Source organism: Tachyglossus aculeatus (genome assembly GCF_015852505.1).
Source record: "Tachyglossus aculeatus isolate mTacAcu1 chromosome 12 unlocalized genomic scaffold, mTacAcu1.pri SUPER_6_unloc_2, whole genome shotgun sequence".
NCBI lineage: Eukaryota > Metazoa > Chordata > Mammalia > Monotremata > Tachyglossidae > Tachyglossus > Tachyglossus aculeatus.
In genome coordinates, this window is record NW_024044829.1 from 1600806 (window position 1) to 1617567 (window position 16762).

At 46.4% G+C, this 16762-nt stretch overlaps 1 non-coding gene across 1 annotated transcript; it reads left to right on the top strand.

Moving 5' to 3' along the window:
* Window positions 1-2767: 2767 nt before the first annotated feature.
* On the top strand, window positions 2768-2905 carry LOC119921520. The gene has a single exon (XR_005448553.1). It is a non-coding gene; the product is annotated as a small nucleolar RNA SNORA7 (small nucleolar RNA).
* Window positions 2906-16762: the final 13857 nt, after the last annotated feature.

Consider the following 16762-nt stretch of genomic DNA (forward strand, 5'->3'; position numbering starts at 1 on the left):
AACAACCTCTGCTACTCTCCCATCCTTCCCAGCAGTATCCTCAGAGGAGCTCTTCTCCCTCCTCTCAAGTGCTACTCCGGCCATCTGTGTTTCTGACCCGATTCCCTCTCATCTCATGAAATCTCTCGCTACGTCCCTTCTCCCCTCCTTAACTTCATCTTCAACTGCTCACTCTCCACTGATTCCTTCACCACTGCCTTCAAACATGTCCATGTCTCCTCCATCCTAAAAAAACCTCTCTTGACGCCACCTCACCTTCTAGTTATCGCCCCATGTCCCTCCTACTATTCCTTTCCAAACTCCTTGAAGGAGTCGTCTACACACGCTGCCTCGAATTCCACTGCAGCAACTCTCTCCTCGAGCTCCTCCAGTCTAGCTTCTGTCCCCTACATTCCACGGAAACCTCCTTCTAAAAGGTCACCAATGACCTCCTGCTTGCCACATCCAACGGCTTCTACTCTATCCTAATCCTCCTCGACCTCTCAGCGGCCTTCGACACTGTGGACCACCCCCTTCTCCTCAACATGCTATCCAACCTTGGCTTCACAGTCTCCGTCCTCTCCTGGTTCTCCTCTTATCTCTCCGGTCGTTCATTCACAGTCTCTTTTGCAGGCTCCTTCTCCCCGTCCCATCTCCTTATTGTGGGAGTTCCTCAATGTTCAGTTCTTGGTCCCCTTCTGTTCTCGATCTACACTTACTCCCTTGTTGAGCTCATACGCTCCCACGGCTTCAACTATCATCTCTACGCTGATGACACCCAAATCTACATCTCTGCCCCTGCTCTCTCCCCCTCCCTCCAGGCTCGCATCTCCTCCTGCCTTCAGGACATCTCCATCTGGATGTCTGCCCCCCACCTAAAACTCAACATGTCCAAGACTGAACTCCTTGCCTTCCCTCCCGAACCCTGTCATCTCCCTGACTTTCCCATCACTGTTGACGGCACTACCATCCTTCCCGTCTCACAAGTCCGCAACCCTGGTGTCATCCTCGACTCCGGTCTCTCATTTACCCCTCACATCCAAGCCTCCACCAAAACCTGCCGGTCTCAGCTCCGCAACTTTGCCAAGATCCGCCCTTTCCTCTCCATCTAAACAGCTACCCTGCTCATTCAAGCTCTCATTCTATCCCGTTTGGACTACTGTATCAGCCTCTTCTCTGATCTCCCATCCTCTTGTCTCTCCCCACTTCAATCCGTACTTCACGCCGCTGCCCGGATTGTCTTTGTCCAGAAACGCTCTGAACATGTTACTCCCCTCCTCAAAAATCTCCAGTGGCTACCAATCAATCTGCGCATCAGGCAGAAACTCCTCACCCTCGGCTTCAAGGCTCTCCATCACCTCTCCCCCTCCAACATCACCTCCCTTCTCTCCTTCTACGGCCCAGCCCGCACCCTCCGTTCCACCGCCGCTAATCCCCTCACCGTGCCTCGTGCTCGCCTGTCTCGTCGTCGACCCCGGGCCCACGTCATCCCCCTGGCCTGGAATGCCCTCCCTCCCAACACCCGCCAAACTAGCTCTCTTCCTCCCTTCAGGGCCCTACTGAGAGCTCACCTCCTCCAGGAGGCCTTCCCAGACTGAGCCCCCTCCTTCCTCTCCCCCTCCTCCCCCTCTCCATACCCCCGCCTTACCTCCTTCCCTTCCCCACAGCACCTTTATATATGCATATATGTTTGTCCATATTTATTACTCTATTTATGTATTTATTTTACTTGTGCGTATCTATTCTATTTATTTCATTTTGTTAATATGTTTGGTGTTGTTCTCTTTCTCCCCCTTCTAGACGGTGAGCCCACTTTTGGGTAGGGACCGTCTCAATATGTTGCCAACTTGTACTTCCCAAGCACTTAGTACAGTGCTCTGCACACAGTACGTGCTCAATAAATACGATTGATTGATCCCCAAATCCACATTCAACATGTTGACTGACACGAAGTCCATGTCTTTCTTAGGCTGTCTCTTCATGTCTTCCTTTTGCTTTTCTCTTCACTTGTAGAGCTGTTCTTCTCACAGCGATGTCCTTCAACCGCTATGTGGCCATCTGTCGCCCCCTGCGCTATGATATCATCATGGACCGAGGGGAAGATGGCCACTCTCTCATGGCTCTTCGGGGTCCTGACGGCGGTTATACATACAGCTGACACATTCTCTCTCTCCTTCTGTGGGTCCAATCACATCCATCAGTTCTTCTGCGACATTCCCCAGTTGCTCCTCATTTCCTCCTCTCAAGACACTCTCAGAGAGGTTGCACCCGTCAACATGGGTATGGTTCTAGACCTCTGGTGATATCTGGGCATTGGTATTTTTTATACCTGTATGTTCTCTGCTGTCATGAAGATGCCAGTGGTACAAGTTCGATCCAAAGCCTTAGCCACCTGTCTGCCCCACCTTGCAATCATAATCATTGAAGGAGGTAACGAGCAGTGACAGAAGATACTAGTAGTAGCTGTAATAATTATAATGATATTTGATAAGCACTTACTATGAGCCAAACACTCTACTACACTCTAGGATAGATACAAGATAATCAGTTCCCACGTGGGGCTCACAGTCTAAGTAGGAGGGAGAACAGGTTTTGTATCACCATTTTGCAGATGAGGGAACTGAAGCACAGAGAAATTAAGTGACTTTATCAAAATAACACAGCAAACTAGTAGCAGAACCAGGATTAGAACTCAGGTCCTCTCACTTCCAGGCCCATGCTCTTTTCGATGAGACCACACTGCATTGCCGTAGTATTAATGGTCTTTATTCAGCTCTAATATTGGACCCCCCTCTCAGGATCACACTTGGAGAGTTTCCAGGATTCTACTAGTCTCAGCTATGGGAAGGAGAGTCAAGCAGAGGCCTACCCATTCCATTCCTAGCTTGGGCAGTGGCTAGCGAGTGAAAGACAATCTGCTAAAAGTCAAAACTCACCTGTGTTGGGCAGCAGTGGCATGAGAGTGAGTCGAGGGTGGAGACTCAAGTTTACTGCATGGAAGAAGGCAATGGTAAACCACCTCCATATTTTTAACAAGAAAACTGGATGAATGCATTCAGAGAACGATTGCAGATGGAGAGTGGGGCATTCTGGTAGAGACGTGTCCGTGGAGTCACTATGGGTCAGAGACCACTCAACAGCATAAGACGAGACAAGAAAATCTTGGCTCTGCCAGTTGACTGCTGCATGACCTTGAGCAAGTCAATTTAATTTCTCTGGGCCTCAGTTACCTCATCTTTAAAATAGGGATTATGACCACGATCACGAAGTTTGACATAGTCTGTGTCTAGCCCGGTTAACTTCTATCTACTCCTGCGCTAAGTCCAGTGCTTGGCACATAGTAAGCACTTAACAAATACCATTAAAAAAACTCACACTACTTGTAATAATCAATCAATCGTATTTATTGAGCGCTTACTGTGTGCAGAGCACTGTACTAAGCGCTTGGGAACTACAAGTTGGCAACATATAGAGACAGTCCCTACCCAACAGTGGGCTCACAGTCTAAAAGGGGGACACAGAGAACAAAACCAAACATAGTAACAAAATAAAATAAATAGAATAGATATGTACAAGTAAAATAAATAAATAAATAAATAGAGTAATAAATATGTACACACATATATACATATATAAAGGGTGCTGTGGGGAAGGGAAGGAGGTAAGATGGAGGGGATGGAGAAGGGGACGAGGGGGAGAGGAAGGAAGGGGCTCAGTCTGGGAAGGCCTCCTGGAGGAGGTGAGCTCTCAGTTGGGCCTTGAAGAGAGGAAGAGAGCTAGCTTGGAGGATGGACAGAGGGAGGGCATTTCAGGCCCGGGGGATGACGTGGGCTGGGGGTCGACGGCGGGACAGGCGAGAACGAAGCACGGTGAGGAGATTAGCGGCAGAGGAGTGGAGGGTACGGGCTGGGCTGTAGAAGGAGAGAAGGGAGGTGAGGTAGGAGGGAGAGAGGGGATGGAGAGCCTTGAAGCCGAGGGTGAGGAGTTTCTGCCTGACGCGCAGATTGATTGCTAGCCACTGGAGATTTCTGAGGAGGAGAGTAACATGCCCAGAGCGTTTCTGGACAAAGACAATCCGGGCAGCAGCATGAAGTATGGATTGAAGTGGGGAGAGACATGAGGATGGGAGATCAGAGAGAAGGCTGATACAGTAGTCCATACGGGATAGGATGAGAGCTTGAACGAGCAGGGTAGCGGTTTGCATGGAGAGGAAAGGGCGGATCTTCGCAATGTTGTGGAGCTGAGACCGGAAGGTTTTGGTGGAGGCTTGGATGTGAGGGGTAAATGAGAAAGCGGAGTCGAGGATGACACCAAGGTTGCGGGCTTGTGAGACGGGAAGGATGGTTAGTGCTGTCAACAAAGATGGGAAAGTCAGGGAGAGGGCAGGGTTTGGGAGGGAAGACAAGGAGTTCAGTCTTGGACATGTTGAGTTTTAGGTGGCGGGCAGACGTCCAGGTGGAGATGTCCTGAAGGCAGGAGGAGATGCGAGCCTGGAGAGAAGGGGAGAGAGCAGGGGCAGAAATGTAGATCTGGGTGTCATCAGCGTAGAGATGATAGTTGAAGCCATGGGAGCGAATGAGGTCACCAAGGGAGTGAGTGTAATACACATTACTACTTGTAATTCGCATTACTAAAGCATTAGAATAAGTGCAACAAAAGCATATGATGTATTCCCTGCCCAAAGCAACTTATAGTCAAATACGGGAAGAGTCGAGCATCGATCTTCCCTGTTAGTTGATTGATGCAAAACAGTGTTCTGGAGACTACCTACTTCTTGCCTATCAAGATCTTAAAGAAACCTTTAGAAAAGGGATACCAAATGCAGAGGTGACATGCCAAAGCAGTGGGGGGAGAGGGAATGAATCCTTCTGGGGCTGATTAACTGAACCAGTGAAACGAGGATATTAAAGAGGGGTATTTGGAGTCACTCCTATAAAGCCAGCACTATAAAGCCACCACCTCCCCTCAAGCAGACTATTAATAACTGTGCTATTTTTTAAGTGCTTCCTCTGTGCCGGGCACTGTACTAAGCACTGGGGTGCCTACAAGCAAACCGGGTTGGACACCGTCCCTGTCCCATGTGAGTCTCACAGTCTCAATCCCAATTTTACAGATGAGTTAACTGAGGCACAAAGAAGTGAAGTTACTTGCTCAAGGTCACACAGCAGACAGGTGGCATTGACAGGAATAGAACCCTTGACCTAACTCCCACATCTGTGCTGTATCCACTATGCCATGCTGCTTCTATTAGCTGTGTTCCACCTGGATGGAGATGGTCACGCAGTGGTAGGATCACATTTATTGGTGGGTAGGTTGCCACCGGCATGCCAACCTCTTTTCCTGCAACCCTGGATGCTGCGTTGACATAGACATGGCTTTCTTCCAGTCCAGATGGTGGTCGTGGCAACATTAGTAAGAAAGCAACTAGTTTTATCCCTCCGGACATTATCCTATGAGGCCAAGTCTCCTGCACAGGAAAACAATCTTTGGAGTTCCATTCAGAGGGAGAGTTGTCAAATTGCCTGAAGTACGGAGGCAGTGGGGGATAATGGGAATCAGGAGACCTGGGTTCTAGTCCCAACTCTATCCTCCACCTCTCCCTCTGGGAGTCTTCACCATTTCTACATCTCGGTGCCCGAAATGTCTCAAGGATACAATCGCTTTTACCTACCCAAAAAGGTTATCATAATAATAACAAAAACAACAGTAATAATCATAATAATATTTAACACTTACTATGTGCCATGTTCTGACAATTTTGACACCTGTCTATATGTTTTGTTTTGTTGTCTGTCTTCCCCTTTTAGACTGTGAGCCCATTGTTGGGTAGGGACCGTCTGTATATGTTGCCGACTTGTACTTCCCAAGCGCTTAGTACAGTGCTCTGTGCACAATAGGCGCTCAATAAATACAATTGAATAAATGAATGAATACCAAAAAAAATCAGATTGTATGCGATCAATCAATCAATGCTATTTATTATTTATCTTATGCAGAGGATTTCGTTAGTCCATCGATGGTATTTATTGAGCACTTAATGTGTACAGAGCAGTCAATCAATCAGTGGCATTTATTAAGTGTGTGGGCTGGATTATAGTAGGAGTAGGGGAGTTCAGCAGTGTGGAGACACAAAGGACAATACCACTGCAGTATAATGGATTGGGGAGTCCAACTTGGTGGAGGTACCCAGGATAATCACCCCTCTATGCTATCGGTTAACTCCTTTGCACCCCCTAACCCCATGAAAGTAAACTTCAGTGGTGAAAGTCAAAATGAACTAATGACCTGGGAGACAAATCAATTAATCGTATTTATTGAGCACTTACCATGGACAAGGAGACTAAATGAATGAGACTGAGGTCTGTGTTGAATGACAGGAAGGAGCATGCCCAAGGGGAAAGAATAGTAGTAGCAATAAGCAGCAGCATAGGATAGTGGATAGAGCATGGGCCTGAGAGTCAGAAGGTTGTGGATTCTAAGCCCGATTCTTCACTAGTCTGCTGTGTGACTTTGGGCAAGTCACTTCACTTCTCTGGGCCTCAGTTTCCTCATTTGTTAAGTGGGGGTTAAGACTGTGAGCCCTATAAGGGACAGAGACTGTGTCCATCCCGATTATCTTGAATCTACCCCAGTGCTCAGAAAAGTACCTGGAACATACTAGACACTTAACAAACACCATAGGTATTAATAGCAGCAACAGCAGTGGTTGCAATAGTAGTAATAACATTTATTGGATGGTATTTGTTCAGTTCCTATGATGTGTTAGACACTGTACTCAGCACTGGGGGAGATAGAAGATGATCAGTTTAGATACAGTCCATGTCCCTCAAGGGGCTCATAGTCTTAATCCCCATTTTACAGATGAGGTAATTGGGGTACAACAAAGCAGCATGATCTAGTGGAAAGATCCCTAGCCTGGGAGTCATTGGACCTGTATTCTAATTCCGGCTACACCACTTGTCAGTCAGTAAATGAATCACTCAGTCAATTGTATTTATTGCGGGCTTACTGCATGCCGAACACTGTACTATGCATTTGGGAGAGTACAATATGATAGATCCATTCCCTGCCTACAACGAACTTACAGTCTGTGTGACCTTGGGCAAATCACTTAATTTCTCTGTAACTCAGTTACCTCACCTGTAAAATGGGGATTAAGACTGTGAGCCCTATTTGTGACGTATACTGTGTCCAACCTGATTTGCTTGTATCTACCCCTTTGCTGAGTACAGTGCCTGGCACATAGTAAGGAATGAAGTGTGGTGATAACAAATGATGAAAATGTGAATGCACTTTGCCTCTGGGAATAATCTAAGCCAAATGGAAGATGTGCAGAGATTTCTTTCCTGTGCAAAATTTCCCCTTTAACAATTTTCACATTGTGACCTTCATGTCCCTGTTCCTCAGGCCGTAGATGAGGGGGTTCGGGGTGGGGGGGGGGCACCACCGTGTAGAATACGGACACCAGAAGGTCTATAACTAAGGGGGAGTACGATGGGGCCTTGAGGTAGGCAAAGAACCCCATGGAGAGGAAAACAGTGATGACGACGAGGTGGGGCGGGCAGGCGGAGAAGGCTTTGGTCTGGCCTTTTGTGGCCAGTGTTCTCAACACGGTCACCATGACGTGGATGTAGGGTATGATGATGCCAATGAAATAGCAGAAGTCGAAAGCCACCTGTCTGAGGAGGTCAGGGGAGCAGGAGATGGTGAGTAACTGGGGGATGTCACGGAAGAACTGGCCTACAACTCTGGACCTATAGAAGGAGAAGGTGCTGGCTGAGTGTAATTCAGCAGACAGCCCTCTTCTCAGCCATGAAACCGCGGCCATCTTCCCACATGCCCCTCGATTCATGATGACCTCATAGCACAGGGGGTGGCAGATGGCCACGTAGCGGTCATAAGACATCACTGTGAGGATGACCAGCTCTGTAAAAACTGATGAAATGGCCAAAAAAAAAAAAAAACCTGGAGGACGCAGCCCAGAAAGAGATGGATCTTTCATTAGTCAGGGAGTTGTGGATGGATTTAGGGACGGTGACGGAGATGGGGCAGAGGTCGAGGACAGATAGGTTCCTGAGCGACCTATGGGTGTGTGGAGGCACTGGTCGAGGGCAGTGACAGTGACGATGAGGAGATTCCTCGTCATGTTCGCCAGGTAGACCAGAAGGACCAGTTTGCCTTGGACCAGCTGCCCCTCCTAGACCTCTGAGAAACCCAGGAGTAGGAATTCCGTCACTGTGGTGGCATTGGCCATATCTTAGGGTGTCTGATTCACTAGCTGTGTTCAAGGAGAAGTAGGAAAGAAAGTGAACCAACATTAGTTCTGTATTGTGTATGTATATGTGCGGTATGTGGTATCAAGAATCAAATATCAAGACGGGAATCAAAGGTAAAAGGTCCGGAAATTTGGTGCACGATAACAGTCACGAAGCTTATGCCATCAATCAATCAATCAATCAATCAATCAATCTGAGTGCCTACTGTTCACAGGGCACTGTACTGAGCACTTAAGAGTACAGTACAGCAGAGTTGGTAGACATGTTCCCTTCCCACAATGAGTTTACAGTCAAGAGAATCAGGAAGACATTAATATACATAAATAATTTGTAATATATAATTTACATATCTCAAACAATCAGTTTTATTCACTGAACACTTACTGTGTGCAGAGCACCATACTAAGTGCTTGGGAGAGTACAGTATAACAACGTTAGTAGAAATGGTCCCCGCCCACACTGAGCTTACAGTTTAGAAAGGGAGACAGACAATACTACAAATAAAAAAATTACAGGTATTGCCGTAAGCACTCTGGAGCTGAAGGAGTGGTGAACAAAAGGAGCAAATCAAAGTGAAAGGGTGGCATAGAAGAGAGTGGGTGGAGAGGACAGGAGGGATTAGGCGGAGAAGGCTTTTTGGAGGAGATGTAATTTTAATAAGATAGTTTAATAAGACTTAGAAATTGGGGAGAGTGGCCATCTGTTGGATATGAAGAGGAAGGGTGTTCCAGGCCAGAGGCATGATGTGGGCAAGTGGTCAGCGATGAGATAGACGAGACAATGTACAGTGAGTAGGTTGGCACCAGCGGACAAAATTCATTAATTCATTCATTCAATAGTATTTAGTGAGCACGTACTGTGTACTGAGCATTGTATCAAGTGCTTGGAAAGTACAATTCAGCAACAGAGACAATCCCTGCCCACAATGCGCTTACAGTCTAGAATGGTGGAGACAGACATCAAAACAAGTTAAAAGGCATCAATAAATAGCATCAATATAAATAAATAGAACTATAGATATATACATATCGAAACAGGTGAGCAGGAATTAATTTAAATAAATAGAATTATAGATATGTACAGATATGCACAAGTGCTGTGGTGGGGGGATGTGCAAAGAGTGAGTCGGGGCGATGGGGAGGGGAGAGGGAGCAGGGGATAAGGGGAATTTCGTCTGGAAAGGCCTCTTGGAGGAGGAGAGCCTTCAGTAAAGCTTTGAAGTGAGGAAGTGTGATTGGCAGATTTGAGGAGAAAGGGTATTCCAGACCAGTGGTGGGACGTGGGCCAGAGGTCGATTCATTCATTCATTCAATCGTATTCATTGAGTGCTTACTGCGTGCAGAGCACTGTACTAAGCGCTTGGGAAGTACAAGTTGGCAACATATAAAGAGAGTCCCTATGCAACAACGGGCTCACAGTCTAGAAGGGGGATGGTCGATGGTGGGGCAGGCAAGGACGAGGCACAGTGAGAAGGTTTAGCACTGGAGAGGTGGAGTGTGTGGGCTGGGATGTACAAGGAGGGAAGGGAGGTGGGGTAGGGGGATACAAGGTGATGTAGAGCTTTGAAGCCAATAGGGAGGAGTTTTTACTTGATAGGGAGGTTGACAGGCAACCACTGGAGGTTTTTGAGGAGGGGGGGTGACATGACCAGAACGTTTCTGTAGAAAGATAATCCGGGAAGCAGAGTGAAGTATAGACTGAATTGGGGAGAGACAGGAGGTTGGGAGGTCAGAAAGGAGGCTGATGCAGTAATCCAGTCTGTATAGGATGAGTGATTATATTAACCTGCTAGCGGTTTGGATGGAGAGGAAAGGGCAGATCTTGGCGATGTTGTGAAGGTGAGACCGACTGGCTTAGTGGCAAATTGGATATGTGGAGTGAATTCATTAATTAATTCATTCAATCGTATTTATTGAGCACTTACTGTGTGCAGAGTACTGTACTAAGCGCTTGGGAAGTACAAGTTGGCAACATATAGAGACGGTCCCTACCCAACAACGGGCTCACAGTCTTGAGAGATTGGAGTCAAGGATCATACCAAGGTTGTGGGCTTGTGATATGGGAAGGATGATAGTGCCGTCCACAGTGACGGGAAAGTCAGGGAGAGGACAGGGCTTAGGAAGGAAGATAAGGAGCTCTGTCTTGAACATGTTGAGTTTCGGGTGGCAGAAGGACATCCAAATAAAGATGTCCTGAAGGCAGGAGGAGATGGGAGCCTGGAGGGAGAGAGAGAATAGGGGAGGATATATAGATTTGGGTGTCATCCACGGAGAGATGATAGTTGAAACCATGCGAGTGAATGAGTTCAACAAGGAAACAGGTGCCAAACAGTTATAGAAACTCCAGTAGTTGCCCATTCACCTCCACATGAAACGAGAACGGCACACCATTGGCTTTAAGCACTCAATCACCTTGTCCCCTCCTACCTCACCTAGCTACTCTCCTACTACAATCCAGCCGGCACACTTCACTCCTCTAATGCCAATCTGCTCACTGTACCTCTATCTCATCTATCGCAAGGCGAACCCTCACCCACGTCCTGCCTCTAGCCTGGAATGCCTTCCTTCTTTAAACCCGACAATTATTCTCCCCATCTTCAATGCCTTATTGAGAGCACATCTTCTTCAAGAGACCTTCCCTGACTAAGCCCCCCTTTTCACTTCTCCCACTCTCTTCTGCACTGCCCTGGATTTTTTCCTTTGTTCATCCCCCTTCCCAGCCTTACAGCACGTATGCCCATATCTGTAATTAATTGATTTATATTAATTTAACTCTCATACCTCTAGACTGAAAACTCATTGTGGACAGCAACATCTTCTCACTATTGGCTTCAAATCTCTCCATCATCTTGCCCCCTCTTACCTCACCTCTCTTCATTCCTTCCACAGCCCAGCCCTCACATTCTGCTCCTCTGCCGCTAACCTCCTCACTGTGCCTCCTTCTCACCTACCCTGCTGTCAACCCCTGGCCCACGTCCAACCGCTGGCCTGGAATGCCCTCTCATCTCACGTCTGCCAAACTGGAATATTTCCCCCTTCAAAGAGCTACTGAAAGCTCACCTTCTTCTGGGGACTTTCCCAGACTTAACCCTGCTTTTCCTCTGCTCCTCCTCCCTTCCCCATGGCCCCGACTCCCTCCCTCTGCTGAACCCCCCTCCCCGCCCTACAGCACTTGTGTATATATGTTCATATTTATTTAATTTGTATATATCTATAATTTTATTTATTCATATTAATGCTATTGATGCCTGTCTACTTGTCTTGTTTTGCTTTGTTGTCTGTCTCCCCCCTTCTAGATTGTGAGGCCATTGTTAGGTAGGGATTGTCTCTATTTCTTGCCAAATTGTACTTTCCAATCGCTTAGTACAATGCTGTGCACACAGAAAGGGCTCAATAAATACAACTGAATGAATGAATGACAGGAAATCAATTAAGCACTTGGTACAGTGCTGGGCGCACAGTAAGTGGTCAATAAATATGAATGATTGAAAAAAACACGATTGAATGAATCTGTTTATTGTTGTTTTGTACTCTTCCAAGTGATTAGTACAGTGCTTTGCACACAGTAAGCGCTTAATAAATGCCATCATTATTATTATTATTACACAATATATTATATATAATCTAGTTGTGTTGTTTTCTCCCAAGCACTTAGAACAGTGTCCTGCACAGAGAAAATACTCATTAAACACCATTGAGTGATTGACTGATTATGGGCAGGAAGCGTGTCATCTCTGTTGTGTTGTACTCTCCCTAGCTCTTAGTATGGTGGTCTGCACTCTATAAATACCATTAATAGATTGATTCGTTGTGGCAAAGGCACATATCAACAGCTATGTTGCATTTTACATTCCCCAGTACTTAGTTCAGTGTTCTGTACACAGAAGGGTATTGGACTCCTCAGGAGCACAGTTTTCTCACTGGCGTTGAGCCTGGTCCACTCCCAGGGGAGTCCTGCGAGCTAGTTTGGGCCATGACATTGATGTATGAGGGTCCAGACAGTTCAGATGAACCCAGTGCCGAGGACACTAGACTTCGAGAGATTTAGAGTCACCTTCATGGAGCATCAGACCAAAGTGGTATTGTTCCTACTCTGAAAGATGTGAATTGATAATAATAATGATAATAGTAATAATAATAATAATATTTGTTAAGCACTTACCACTTGTCACGCACTGTTCTAAGTGCTGCAGAAGATACAAAAGTTAATCAGGTTGGCACCATTCCCTTTTTTATGGTATTGATAGTTGGTATTCACCCCATCTTCAGCCCCCCAGCAAATGTGTGCATGTCTATACAGTCAACATTATGAATTATTTATTCATATCAATGTCACTCTCCCTCTCCAGACTGTAAGCATGCCGTGGGCAGGGAACGTGTCTACCATGTCTGTTATATTGAATCATCTCAACCACTTAGTACAGTGCTCTGCATACGGTAAGTCCTCAATAAATACCATTGATAATGATGACGGTAAGCATTTACATGTGCCAGACACTGTACTAAGAGCTGCAGTAAATAGAAGGTCACCAGGTTGGACTTAATCCATGTCCTACGTGGGGCTGACTGTCTTAATTCCCATTTTATAGATGAAGGAACTGAGGCACAGAGAAAAAAAGAGATTTGCCCAAGATCACTCCACAGACAAATGGCGGGGGCGGAATTACAATCCCGGTCCTCTGACTCATTCATTCATTCATTCATTCATTCATTCATTCATTCATATTTTCTAAGCACTTATTGTGTGCAGAGCACTGTTCTAAGCACTTGGGAAAGTACAACAATAAAGAGTGACAATCCCTGCTGACAATGGGCTCAGAGTCTAGAAGGGAGGAGACGACATCAGTAAAAATGAACAGACAAGCACACAAATAAATAAAATTGCAGATATATACATAGGTGCTATGGGGCTGGAAGGGGTGAAGAGCAAAGGGGGCAAGTTAGGGCAATGCAGAAGGAAGTGGGAGATGAGGAAAAGTAGGAATTAGTGTGGGAAGGCCTCTTGGAGGAGATATGCTTTCCGTTAGGCTTTGAAGGGAGCGGAGAGAATTGCCTGGCCGATTTGAGGAGGAAGGGTGTTCTGGGAGAGAGGTAGGGCGTAGGCCAGTGCTCAAGGATGGGACAGGAGAGATCGAGGCACACTGAGAATGTTAGCACTGGCAGAGCGAGATATGTGGGATGGGTTGTAGAAGGAGAGAAGCGAGGTGAGGTAGGAGGAGGCTAGGTGATAGAGTGCTTTAAAGCCAAAGGTGAGGAGTTTTTGCTTGATAAGGAGATGGTTAGGCAGCCACTGGAGATTTTTGAGGAGTGGGGGTGACATGTCTTGAACGTTTCTATAAAAAGGTGATCCAGGCAGCCAAGTGAAGTCTGGACTGGAGCGGGGATAGGCAGGAAATTGGGAGATCGGCAAGGAGGCTGATGCAGTAATCTAGGCGCGATAGGATGAGTAATTGTATTAACATGGCAGCAGTTTAGATGCAGTGGAAAGGACAGATATGAAAGATGTTGTGAAGGTGGGACCTAAAGGATACAGTGACGGGTTGAATATGTGAGTTGAATGGGAGAGAGGAGTCAAGGATAATGCCAAGGTTATGGGCTTGTGAGACCGGAAGGATGATGGTGCCATCTACTGCGACAGGAAAGTCTGGGAGTGGACAAGGTTTGGGTGAGAAGATAAGAAGCTCAGATTTGGACGTGACTTCTGAGTCCTCTGACTCCCAGTCCCATGTGATCCCCACTGGGCCACGCTGATTCTCACAAGTAGCCCCACATGGAACTCACGGTTTAAGTATGAGGGAAAACAGTTTACAGTTGAGGAAACCGAGGAACAGAGAGGTTTAGTGACTTGCCCGTGCTCACACAACAAGCAAGTGGTAGTGCTGGGTTTAGAACCCAGGAACTCCAGCACCCAGACCCATGCACTTTCCACTAGACAAAAGTTGTGCCTCTGCAAATATTCATTCAATCATTCATTCAATCGTATTTATTAAGCACTTACTGTGTGCAGAGTACTGTACTAAGCGCTTGGAAAGTACAGTTCAGCAACAGAGACAGTCCCTACCCAACAACAGGATCACAATCTTTCAAGTGCTGCGTTCTGCAAGTGTTTTTCTTAGTTTTGGCTGTTATCTCTGAGGTGGCCCTACTCACAGTTATGTCCAACGACCGCTACGCTGCCATCTGCCACCCCTTGCCCTGTGAGGTTGTAGTGAGCAGAGGGGCTTGTGAGAAGATGGCAACCGCCTCCTGGCTCAGTGGGGGCCTCTCCGGCCTCATGCACATGGCCGCCACCTTCTCTGAAACTTTCTTCCGGTCTAACATGATCCAGCAGTTCTTCTGTGATGTCCCCCAGCTTCTGAAGCTCTCTGGTCCCCCAGGAAACATACATAAATATTCACTCATTGTCTTGTCTGCCAGTTCCATCACCGTCTGTTTCGTGTACATAACTGCCTCGTACCTCCACATCTTCTCAGCCGTGCTGAGGATGCCTTCAGCAGAGGGCCGGTCCAAGGACATTTCCACCTGCTTGCCCCATCTCATCGTCGTGACTTGGTCTCCACGGGTGTTTCTGTATATCTAATTTCATCCTCTAATTGTCCATCAGGTCTAGATTGCTTCTGTCCATTTTCTATTCCATAGTGCCTCCCGGCTCTAAACCCTGACATCTACATCTTGAGGAATCAGGCTATGAAAGCTGCTCTGGAGAAGATGTTATGCCCGGAATAATAACAATAACTGTCGCACTTGTTAAGCACTTACTGTGTGCCAGGCACTGTACTAAGCGCTGGGGTGGATACACCCAAATCGGGTTGGACACAGTCCCTGACCCACGTGGCGCTCACAGTTTCAATCCCCTTTTCACAGATGAGGTAACTAAGGCACAGAGAAGTGAAGGGACCTGCCCAAGATTCCACAGTAAACAGGTGGCAGAGCTGGGATTAGAACCCATGACCTTCTGACTCCCCATCCCGTGTTCTATCCACGAAATCAAGCTACTTCTCATAATTGTTCTCTAACAATAAAAGGGCTCTAACAGAAAATGACCATTTCTTCTGGAACAGGTCAATCATCTATCCTGAGAGCTGAAAATTCTCTTGCCCCAAGGTGAGGAGAATTGACAGATCTCCCCTATTACTTTATTGGCAAAAGTTTCTGTCTCCCTCTCCTCATACACTATCCTGTCCCCATTCCCTCTTCTCCTCCTGTCCAGATGTCCTCTAGACTGTAAACACGTTGTGGGCAGGGATCATGTCTATCAACTCTGTTGTACTGTACTTTTCCCAACACTTGGTGCAGAGCTTGGAACACAGTAAGTGCTCAGTAAATACCACTGAGGGTTTGATTATTTTTGTTGGGGATTTTGTGACTGTTGATTAAGGGATTACTTGATTGATGATTGACTAACTGATTATTTCCTCTATCAGGAATTCATTTCAATGTCCATCTCCCCCGCTTGGCTGTAAGGTCTTTGTGGGTGGGGATTGCATCTACCAACTTTGTGCTATTGTACTCTCCCAAATGCTTGGTACTCGTCACACAGTAAGCACTCGATAAATACGATGGATTGATTGAATAATTTCTGTAGACTGTAAGATCATTGCAGGCAGGGAATGTGTTTACCAACTTTCTCATACTGTAGTCTTCCAAGCTGTTAGTATAGTGCTCTGCACATAGTAAGCACTCAATAAAATATCATTGAATGACAGGAACTGGTCTTCCTGATGTTTGTAACACCTAACCCTTTGCCCCATGCCCTGGACACCAGACCATGTCACCTCTCACAAGCACTTCTTTTTCTACTCCTCCCTTATTCAATCCTTTCACGTTTCACTCTCCAGTGGCTACTGTTCTAGTCTCGAGAAGCAGCATAGCCTTGTGGAAGGATCCTAGGCCTCAGAGAAGACCCGGGTTCTAGTCCAGCTCCATTACATGTCTGCTGTGTGACCTTGGACAAGCCACTTTACTTCTCTGGGCCTCAGGTCCCTCATCTGTAAAAGGGAAATCAATACCTATCTTCCTCCTACATAGAATGTGTGACCCATGAGCGACCTGATGATATTGAATCTACACCAGTGCTTAATACATAGTGAGTACTTGACAAATATCATTATTTTCTCAGACTTCGTTCAGGGTTGGAAATGTTGTGATGGTGAATATGAAGATGATGATGATGATGATAGGAATTTGGGAGTAGGGGAGATTTGGAGGGATCAGAGGGGTTGCTGGATGAAATTATTAGGGGCAAAGAAATCATCTGAATTTAAAAAGGACCAGGGCTCCGGACCCTTATATAAAGAGATTTACACTCCTCTATGGAGGGACATATAGAAATGGCATATCAAGGAGCCCCAGAATTTCATTCTCAAGAACAACATCCTTACTTCACTAATCCTTTCTGCTCCATTACTTTATTAAAATTGTATTTGTTAAGCACTTACTATTTGTCAAGCACTGTTCTAAGCATTGCATTACATGCAAGTTAATCAAGTCGGACATAATCCCTGCCCC